General features: G+C 43.1%; 1 protein-coding gene across 1 annotated transcript in view; it reads right to left on the bottom strand.

The window, feature by feature from the left end:
• The window catches only part of CALN1 (calneuron 1), a 360,637-nt gene extending 349,717 nt beyond the window's left edge, over positions 1 to 10,920 (bottom strand). The window contains exon 1 of the mRNA XM_040336748.1: positions 10,377 to 10,920. The gene's annotated coding sequence lies outside the window, so the exon portion shown is untranslated. The remainder of the gene's footprint in view (positions 1 to 10,376) is intronic.
• Positions 10,921 to 11,417: the final 497 nt, after the last annotated feature.

Below are 11,417 nucleotides of genomic sequence, written 5' to 3' on the forward strand. Positions count from 1 at the left end.
TCGACGCGGGAACGACGGCCATACTTAACATTGACTACGCCTCCTAGGGGCAGCTTTATCTTTAGGCGGCCTATCTATTACGGAAACGGCGTATCTTTACTGCGACGGGCGCACGTACGTTTGTGAATAGGCGTATCTAGTGATTTACATATTCTACGCCAAAATCAATGGAAGCGGCACCTAGCGGCCAGCCTAAATATTGCACCCTAAGATACGACGGCGCAAGCCGTCGTATCTTAGATAGGTTTAAGTGTATCTCTGTTTGAGAATACACTTAAACTTAGGACGGCGCAGATTCTGAGTTAGGTCGGCGTATCTACTGATACACCGGCCTAACTCTTTATGAATCTAGCTATAAATTTCAAATATATAATGGCATGACAATTTAAAACAGTTTATTGATATTAATTATTTATTTTTACTCTGCATTCCAAAGGCTGTTTTTATTTTTTTTATTTTAAACATGTGACCAGCAGCAGAGAACTAGAAGCGTCTCCTGTTTATGTTTCCATGCAGACAGGCTGGGAAAGATCTGGGTCATATGACACCTGTATACATATATTTTTTTAATTATTACAGTGCCATCATCCACATACAGAAATAGAAGGGACAATGTAAATTAAATGGGGTGGAAGGCAGAAGTTTTTTTTTATCTTAATGCATTCTATGCATTAAGATAAAAACCTTCTGTGTGCAGCACCCACCCTCAGCCCCCATAATACTTACATGCACCCCATCTCTCTCCAGCGATGTCCACGAGTGCCTTGGCCATCCGAGATGCTCCTCCTGATTGGCCGAGACACAGCAGCGGTGCTATTAGAGCCTGCTGCTGCCAGTCAAAGTCAGTCAGCCAATCAGGAGAGAGAGAGGGGGTGGGCCCGGGGGTTCCATGTCTGAATGAATGCAGGGAGCTGTGACTCGGCTCGGGTGCCCCCATAGCAAGCTGCTTGTTGTGGGGGCTCTCGATAGAAGGGAGGGACATGACCACAGTAGAGAGACCTGAGAAGAGGAAGATCAGGGCTGTTCTGTGCAAATCCACTGCACAGAACAGGTAAGTATAACATGTTTGTTATTTTTATAGGAAAAAAACAAGACTTTACAATCACGTTAAACAGTGTGTTTTTAGTATAATTTTAAGAATTCACCTAGCACTTAGGTTAAGCCTGCATTCACACCTGAGCAAAGTGTATACATCCAGGTGATTTTGAACCATTTCTTTTTTAGACATTATACAAGTGTTTTTGTTCAAGCTGCATGATGTTGTTTCCTGGGCTGGGCCAGGGGAAAAGGCAGTTCTATAGGAAGAGAGGAGTTCATCAGGTGAGACAGCATGCACCAATACATGAAAAACGTACCATGCATTTATAGGTGCCCCCATTGAAATCTATGGGATAAAAACACCTAAATATGTTCAAAAAATGTATGTACTACTGAGCATATAAGTGTTAACATGGACAATCAGGGCAGCCATCACAAATTTTGGAGCCCCTTACACAGCTTTAGGCAGGGAACCGGGAGGGGTGCTGGCGAAAAAAACCAAGTATAATCTCTTCTCGCCTGAAGAGAGATAATAAGCGGGGGGGGGGGGCGGCCTGGGGACCATCGTGCCCCTTACAGGTGTAATGCAAATAAAAATGGGAGGGGGGCCGGCCTGTAAGGGGCCCTGGGGACCATCGGGCCCCTTACAGGTGTAATGCAAAAATTCAAATAAATAAATAAATAAAAGAACAGGAGAGGGCCAGCCGGGCCCCTGGGGACCATCGGGCCTCGTACAGATGTAATGCCTGTACCCCTCTGATGGCGGCCCTGTGGACAATGGGAAAGACTGGGATTCTGAATTTCTCCACGTTGAGAGTAGTCAGGCATGGGGAAATGGGATAAAAATAACACTCCAGTTTGAATGCTGGCTAAAAAGTAAATAGCCATCACTCTTCCCTGCTCTCCGATGCTCCCAGAATTTGGGTGGACCCTTAGGCTGGATTCACACTAGTGCGAATTGGATGCAGGTTTCCCTGCATCCAATTCGCATGACAGGAGATTATGACCGGCTCTCTATGGAGCTGCAAAGCGGCTTGCACAGGAGTCCTGTGCATCTTTGGCTCCATTTAGGTCAGAATTTAGGCAAAAATTGGGCCCTGATTCGTCCCTGATAAAGAGAACAGGGATGCACCAGACCCCTGCTGCGAGCCACATGCGGCTTAGATGTGAACCCAGCCTAAAGCCTCATACACACGATCGGATTTTCTGCAGACAGGGCTTGGCCAGGAACTTGTATTGCATACAAACGGCAAAGAATTGTCGGCCAACAAACACGGAACTACGTGTTTTTTTCAGCTCTTTAGCGCCACCCTTTGGGCAACTTATGCTAATGTTGTGTTATGGTGAGCATTGCTTCTGAGTATGCGTGTCTGTACTTTGGAGTTTTGTCCAACGGACTTGTGTACACACGTTCTGATAATCTGACAACACACATTTGTTGACGGTAGGGCCTGGGCGACTTTCTCCCCAAGAAAATCTGCGATTTAAAAAAAAAACTTGATTCACGATTCGAATCGAGTTCTTTTTTGATGCACACCGCGCTGGTCCTGAGGAGCTGCGGGCAGGAGTTTTTAGGCGAGGCCGCGGCTTCGGCCTAGTCCAAGGCATCCAGCCTCGTGGACTAGGCCGAAGCCGCGGCCTCGCCTAAAAACTCCTGCCCGCAGCTCCTCAGGACCGGCGCGGTGTCAACGGTGAAAAAAAATAAAAAAAATAGATTTGCTGACAATCTGAATCGATTTGAGCATGCAACTCGATTCACAATTAAAATCGATTTTTTCCCCAGCCCTAGTTGACAGGCAATTTTAAAGCATGCTATCCCACATTTGTTGGCGGAAAATGCGACAACAATTGTCCGCTGGAGCATAGAAACGTACAGATTTTCAGACAACAGCCTTTCATCACACAATTCCCGTCAGATAATCCCATTGTGTGTACGAGGCTTTAGCGTTCTCATTTACCATTAGACCTTACTGTGCTGGTGGGGTGCACTGCAAGGTGAATCTTTAAGTGTAGATGGATCTCAGCTTTAAAAATGTTGCAACAAGTTGAAAATGTCTGCTTTTCATAAAATTTACAAATGGAAAAGAGTGGTGTTTGAGTTTCGTACATTTCACAAAGCAAGTACATTAACCTCTCTGTGTTTTTCAGGTTATACGGCAGTGCATTCTAAATGCATTACCATTCTTCCCTGTGGAAGAAGTGCTTTCCTGGAAACCAGACTTAAAATACAGGAATTGAACATTTTTAGGCTCCACAATAAAAGACATTTATTTTCACATAGCCAAGTAATACCCGATTCGCTTTGAAAAACCCATTCATGTACAAAATACAGGAATTTTCCCCTGATTTGATTACATGAGCGATGTGAATACAGCTTACTAAGTTATGGAGGGGAAAAAAGTACGCTTTTAAAAATAAACCCCACAGAGCTCCTCGAAGGACACTGGAGGTCGTTACACACTGACAATACACAGCTCACATTCAGAAACATACTATTGTTCATTTCTGAAGAAGAAATCATTTCTACCAGATGAAACTGAAACATAAGTATGTGGCATGTCATCATTTGGTCATACGGTGACCACTCACATCTAATTTTCTTTGCAGTCTTCACTATTTATAAGAAATTCATTGTTTTAGTGCACACAGATCAAAATTCTAGAATGTATTATTTTGTAGCTTACTAATTCCAAGATATGATGGTTTTCCTTTTTTTTATATTTTTTTCCTTTATTTTGACTTGGTGATCTTGCCAGTGAGTCTTTTATTTTTCAAATTGCTAAGCTGTGCAGCAAAAGTAGTAAGTTGAGGGTTAAGACAAACCATTTAAAACTGACAGGGGTGCTTACTATGGTCAGCTTGTATTCGTTTGTTTAAAACCTTTATCCCAAAAGCAAAAAACTGTTGCTGTAACTAAATATGAAGTTTGGCTCAGTCAAGTCCATCCATATTCTGCTAGTGCATCTATTACTATGCTCTCCCCAGATTCACAATGCTGCTGTCCAAAGATGTCTCCATTGCTCCTCCATTTTGAGTGGAAACAACATACACTATATTACCAAAAGTATTGGGACGCCTTTACATGCACATGAACACTCAGCGTAAGGGCGAAATTCAAATGGCTGTGATGGGGGCGTGTTTTATGGTAATACGTCGTGACCCGACGTAATCTACGTTTTTTTTTAACTGCGCATGCGCCGTCCCTGGGGGTATCCCAGTGCGCATGCTCGAAATTAAACCGGAACCAGCCAATGCTTACGACGGTGACGTCATTCTACGCAAATTCCTATTCGCGAAAGACTTACTCAAACGACGCAAAAAATTCAAAATTGTACGCGGGAAGGATGGCCATACTTAACATTGAGTATGCCACCATATAGCAGCTTTAACTATACGCCGGAAAAAGTCGAACGCAAATGACCGTAAAAAATGCGCCAGGCCGACGTACGTTCGTGGATCGCCGTAAATAGCTAATTTGCATACTCGACACAGATTGCGACGGAAGCGCCACCTAGCTGCCGCCGAAAAATTGCATCTAAGATCCGAAGGCGTACGAAGACGTACGCCTGTCGGATCAAGCCGAGATGCCTTTGTATCTTGTTTTGAGGATTCAAAACAAAGATACGACGCAGGAATTTTGAAATTACGCCGGCGTATCAATAGATACGCCGGCGTAATTTCTTTGTGGATCTGCCCCATAGTGTATAACTAGAAATCTGTTACTGTCTGTAAACCCCCGATAAAAAATAAGCAGGTAAGTAGCACAGTCAGGTTGTCCCAGCCTGTGATTGGACAGTGAAGGATCAGCAGCAGAATATGCTCTTGTAACTCTGCTTTCTGCTCCTATTAGCAAGTTCCTCTCTGCAGCACACCTAATTTGTCTCGAGCAAGTACGTGTTTTTAAGGTAACCAGATTTTTTAAATGAAATCCGGGGAATTTTTTTTTTTACTAGTAATAGCGGCAATCAGTGACTCTCTGCCCATCGCCGCCCTCCTCACGGCCTGTCAAGTCTTACTTTCTGGGCCCCGGCTACTACTGGGTGGGGAGCAGAGGAAGAACATTCCACCGGGGAAGGCAAGGAGATAGGCAGGCGGCTGGCCGGGACTTGAGCCAAGGCAGAAGAACATGTCAGCAGAGCTAAATGGGCATGCACCCGAAACTGAAGAAATATTCCCTCCGCTCCGACCAGCACATGATCATCAGAAAAGGGCACAGATAATGGAAAAAATACACCCCCCTAAGCTAGTAGGAGCGGCGGAACGAGGTGTGTAATTCTGAAATGTATTTTTTATTCTGCACTGACTGTCTTTGAAATTGCCCCAGCCCCTGTTCAGATCCAATCCGGGGACAAAACTGGGGATATCTGGTCACCCTATACAACACCCTCTCTGAGTCTGACTTCCAAGGTACTTATGCCGCGTACACACGATCATTTTTCGGCATTAAAAAAACGTGGTTTTAAAAAAAATGTAATTTAAAATGATTGTGTGTGGGCTTCACATTATTTTTCGGGTTCTGAAAAACGACAATTTTTTTTTTTTCGAACATGCTGTATTTTTTTAACGACGTTTTAAACTATGTCATTTTTCGGGTTGTAAAAAATTATCGTGTGTGGGCTAAAACGACGCTAAAAACCAGCGCATGCTCAGAAGCAAGTTATGAGACGGGAGCGCTCGTTCTGGTAAAACTACCGTTCATAATGGAGTAAGCACATTCATCACGCTGTAACAGACAGAAAAGCGCAAATCGTCTTTTACTAACACGGAATCAGCTAAAGCAGCCCAAAGAGTGGCGTCATCCGCATGGAACTTCCCCTTTATAGTGCCGTCGTACGTGTTGTACGTCACCGCGCTTTGCTAGAGCACTTTTTAAAAAACGATGGTGTGTGGGCAACGTCGTTTTAATGATGAAGTTGGAAAAACTTTGTTTTTTCTACATGCCGAAAAATGTCGTTTTTTTTCATGCCGAAAAATGATCGTATGTACGCGGCATTAGGTATACAAAAGGCTGATACCAATTCAAATTTAGGTGCATGCACTAGCTGCATCTAAAAATACTAAATATAAAATACATAACTGTTTTCATCATTTCTGCCTGGAATTCAGCTTTAGCTTTCTAAGTGATGGTGCTTTGGTATGTAATATTTTAATTAACTATCTTTCAGACATTTCCATTTAAAAATAGCTTTCGGCTTTTGAAAGTAACTGTCAATGTCAACCAGACATGACGCATTGGACCTGAAACCTGCAATTTCTAAGGTTTCAAGGCTTCCTTCTTTAAGTCATTGTCTGCCTCACCGAGAAACCTGCGCTTTATTTTGAAGAGCCACATCACTATTCCCCCGATCAAAGTTTTCATCATGATAAAGCTGCATCTTAATCAGTATGCCACTGTGCCCAAAAGTAATGACTCATCTTTGGCTCCTAGCAGAAGCAACACGGAGTATGAGTAACAGCACTGATGCCTCAATAGATTGGCACTGAGATATGTAGTTTTTATACCTACAGGAAGCAAGTTGGAACTTGGCCTGGGTCAGCAGCTACTGGAAATCATTATCATGTAAAAACAGCTTTTGCCTAGATGCGTGCTGCAACATTCCCACCGTACTGCCGGAGAGACCCCTCACAATGAGAATCCAAGTAGACCTGCAGTGTCAGTATACGCTCTGTAAAATACTAAATAGATCTTTCCTTAGCTGATTCCTCACCTTCTAAAAAAAAAAATCATAACATCTACTGAAAGACAAACAGAGCAACACACTACTTTCTGAAAAAAACAATTAGTTATTACAGCGCCAGTAATTTGCTGACCGGTCATTAAACAGAAAACCTTAAAAAATAAGGCATCGCTCTCAATGTCTATATACCAGCGGAATCACCACCTATAGGGAAACAGGTTGTTGGCTTTGTAAGTGAATTTTCTCCAGGGCTTAGTGAATACGGTGACAATGGTACCCAATCAACGGAAAGGAAAATTAAAAAAAAGTATTTGTGCTTGCACCTAATTGGTTGATGGAAGTCAACAGAGCTTCACCTCATTCACTAAGCTCTGGGGCAAATTTCCTTGCAAAGTGCAATTCTATTTGTCTTGAGTGAATCAACTCCATAATCTCCAACCCCTAGTCAGGTAAAAATGGATGTTTTAAAATGCCGATATCAGACTCACTTTATTTTTTTTTGTCCTAGGTAAATAGTAATTAAATCAATAGTAGTTAAAATAGTAAATACTGTATTTATTGGCGTATAACACTCACTTTTTTACCCTGAAAATAGAGGGTAAACTGTGCCTGCGCGTTATACGTAGAGGGCTATAGAAAGTTTTTTTCTCTGAAACTTCCCTCTTAAAGTTAGGGTGCGTGTTATACGCTTGTGCGTGTTATACGCCGATAAATACGGTAGTTGCGCTAGTATGGGATTTTTGTGCCTCACTTGAACTAACTGGTAGTATAAGGCCTCGTACACACGACCGAGGAACTCGTTGGAAAAGACACATCGTTTTCCTCGACGAGTTCCTTGTTAGGCTTGTCGAGAAACTTGTCAAGCTTTCTTTGCGTACACACTGTCAAGACCAAATCTCCTCGTTCTCAAACGCGGTGACATACAACACATACAACGGCAGGGGAAGCTCGATTCCACTGGCAAAACCCTTGGGGCTGCTTTTGCTAATCTCATCTTACTGCGTGTTAAGTAAAAATTTGGTAAGAGACGATTTGTACTTTTCAGTCTGTTACAGCGTGACAAATGTGATATCCACATTACAAACGCTACTTTTACCGAAGGTGCGCTCCCGTCTCATACTTTATTCTGAGCATGCGCGCGTTTATTAGCATACACACGAACGTGTTTCTCGTCGAAAACCAGCCCGACGAGGAACACGACGAGGAAATTGAGACTCCCGTCGAGGAAAAAGAGAACTTGTTCTCTTTTTTGCTCGTCGAGTTCCTCGACAGTTTCCTCGATGAAAAGCGTACACACGACCGGTTTCCTCGGAAAAAAAGCTCTCCCACCAAGTTTCTTGATGGATTCTGTGAGGCCCCGTACACACGTCCGAGGAACTCGACGGGCAAACTCATTGTTTTGCTCGTCGAGTTCTGTGTGAAGCCGCCGAGGATCTCGGCGAGCCAACTTTCCTCATTGAACAACGAGGAAATAGAGAACATGTTCTCTATTTGGCTCGACGAGGAATTAGTCGGCTTTTTCGGCCGAAAGTGTACACACGGTAGTGTGTACGAGGCCTAAGCCTAGAAAAGGGATACCCAGCACACTAAGTTACAGCACTGTTTCCTTGCCACCCTGGCTCCCAAGTTTGAATCAATACAGTGATACTGATGTTGATTTAATAAAGGCAAATAGGCTCTTTGCAAGGGAATATTGGCAACATTTCACTTTGCTAAGAACACCCAGAAAAAGAAAGAAAAAAAATTCTACTTCTATATAGCTGGATAATGGAAAACAGTCAATAAGCTCTGCCTCTGCATGATTGTAATGAGAACAATAGACTGCAAACTCCTCTTGGGACATGGACTGATATAAATTGAATGAATCCAGAAGTTTTTAGGACTATATAGTTACAATTAAAAGAATAATAATTCTGTATGCAACAATTTTCCAACCTGCTGGAAAATGTTGACTATTTACGAAAAGCAATACAAAATCTCTACAAGAGTTGAACCATTCAGTCATTAAATAGTGGAACTTGTAGGCACTTTGTGTGTTTGTTTAGAATTTTAGTTCAATTATATTGATGATTACCAGAGTTTACAACTAAATGGAACCCATTGCTGATGACATGAAACGCATGTATAAAATTATTATTACGTTTTATTAGTGTCTGGGCATGTTGACAATTTATCGACCCAAGCTAATTAGTGTATTCTATATGACCATGCATTTAGAAAATATATATCTCACTGGTTGGCACCGGTTAGCTGGTAGCTTTTTTTCTTTTTCATTTATTTTAATAGAATATTAACCATGGCTCATTTCACACCATTACCCTGTATTTACCTGAACCAGTGAGCACGAGTCCTTTCAGCCATACTGCTCAGCACATGTACTCAGCACTCAGAGACCATCCAACTCTAGCACAGGATGTGAGCTGAGTTTAATCACCACAATTTGCACGCAAACAGCTCTGCATCATAGGATTTGTCAGGATTCAACAACTCAGGCATCACCTGCCTGGGTAACATACTTGATAAAACCACAAGGAGGTGGCATGACCCATTCTGCTTCCCCTGACTTGTACACAGTACCAAAGCTAAAACCACTGCAGCCCATTAACCCTTCATGGGACTTGATGTAGCCGACCAAAAATGATCTCTTTGCTGACGTTGGCCAATTATGAAATTACCAACAGGGATATTGACGCCCATCTTATATGTTTCAGTTGGGCATTGCTCTTAGGGGGGGCAGTTCTAAAAAAATGCCAATGGGTCTTCCAGTGGACTCTCATTTCATATAGAAAATGTGCTGATGCCTCCATATTTCTCTATAAAATATCAGCATTACATTTAGGACAGTGGATCTTGCCAAACCCATGCTACCCCAAAGATGCCCCTCATCCATCAATGTCTGCTGCATGACTGAGCTAAGCCTTTGTTATCTGAGATAATAACAGAGAAAAGACAAATGAAAATCAATTTACACATCCTAAATTGTGGAGTGTAGTACTTCTCAGGCTGGCTATAGGGTTCAGCCTTCATCATGCAGCTGGATGAAGACCAGCTTGGCCCCTCTAGCAATTTAGGGGGGAAAAGCAGGAGCAAGTAATTGTAAAAATGCTTACAGTTTTTCCAGTCCATGATGAGAGGCTGCTGCTTGTGATACAGAATCTGAAGCCTGTTCCATAACCACACTGATGAACAGGTCCATACTTCAATAGGCTGCAGCTTGTGGAGAGGTAAATTGTGAAATCTAAATTACTGGACCCTTCTAACAGCCTAGCTACTGCAAGCCAAAAAACACATTTCCTAATTAAAAAAGAAGGAAAGCCATAGGAGTCTACATAGGCTCTGAGATAAGGACAGTGTAGAATGCTTGCCTCCACTATGACAACAGGTTAGAGGAAATCATGCCTTATACACCCTATAGGATGGAGATCTATCTATGCCTGCTGGAATGGCACCTTATTGTTTAACCCTCTGCTGGAACACTTGAATAGCACCTTATTGTTTAACCCTCTGCTGGAACACTTGAATAGCACCTTATTGTTTAACCCTCTGCTGGAACACTTGAATAGCACCTTATTGTGGAGCACCAACACTTCTCCTGAAGCCATCATTTTCCTGGGTGAAGGATAAAATGCCAACACCAAATCAAAAAGGAGGAATCCTTACCTGTCTGTGTTCTGCTTACTTAATTATTCCTGTTTTTCTTTGGATCCTTGAAATGTTGGGGGCTGCTGGTCCAGGTCAGTGTCCTTTGCCCTTGGTTGGAGGCAATGTGTGATGAGAGGTGTGCATTCAGTTCAGACAAGGCACCTGTCACAGGAAACGTTCCTGCCCATTACCTGGAGACACGCTTTGCCCTCTGTAGAATGGATGTGCCAAACTAGTGTCCCGATCAGTCATCAGATGGGTACCAAGGAGCATCAATACTCCGTCCATCCAACGGCTGCGATGGCAAACTAGCAATCCTGCTTGCTGTCAACTCCATTCCACAATGGCATGCTCCTGGGGGGGATCCTGCAGAAAACAGGAGCAGGCATTGTCTATAGGGGAGACACGGAGATCGCTGGTCACAGGAGCTGACAATTCAAAGCACTGTCTGTGGGTGAGGATGGCACAGGTCGGGAGCTATGTACACCATGCTCCAGCTCTCATCTCATCCTACAGACACACACATATAACGCCGACTTTACAATGTGTGTGCAGCGCTGCACGGTGTGGATGGAGATCACTCAACTCTTTTATGGGGGAGGGAGGGAGGAGCAGGAGCTGACATTCACATGTACAATCAGCTTCATCTGTCTACATCGCAGCCTTCCTTCTCTGCCTGATACCGGCTACAGGTTACTACAAGCCCTTACTTCACCAGCACCATCTCTGCTTCTTTCTTTTTAACCAATTTGTAGCCGTCAGGACCAATACATATCAAAAGGATCAATACTGGTCACAGGACAAAAGGATCAATACCGATCACAGGGTAAAAGGACCAATACATATCAAAGGATCACTACTGATCACAGGACCAATACCGATCACAGGGTAAAAGGACCAATACATATCAAAGGATCAATACTGATCACAGGACCAAAGGATCAATACCGATCACAGGGTAAAAGGACCAATACATATCAAAGGATCAATACTGGTCACAGGACCAATACCGATCACAGGGTAAAAGGACCAATACATATCAAAGGATCAATACTGGTC

This window comes from Rana temporaria, chromosome 2 (assembly GCF_905171775.1).
Source record: "Rana temporaria chromosome 2, aRanTem1.1, whole genome shotgun sequence".
Lineage (NCBI taxonomy): Eukaryota > Metazoa > Chordata > Amphibia > Anura > Ranidae > Rana > Rana temporaria.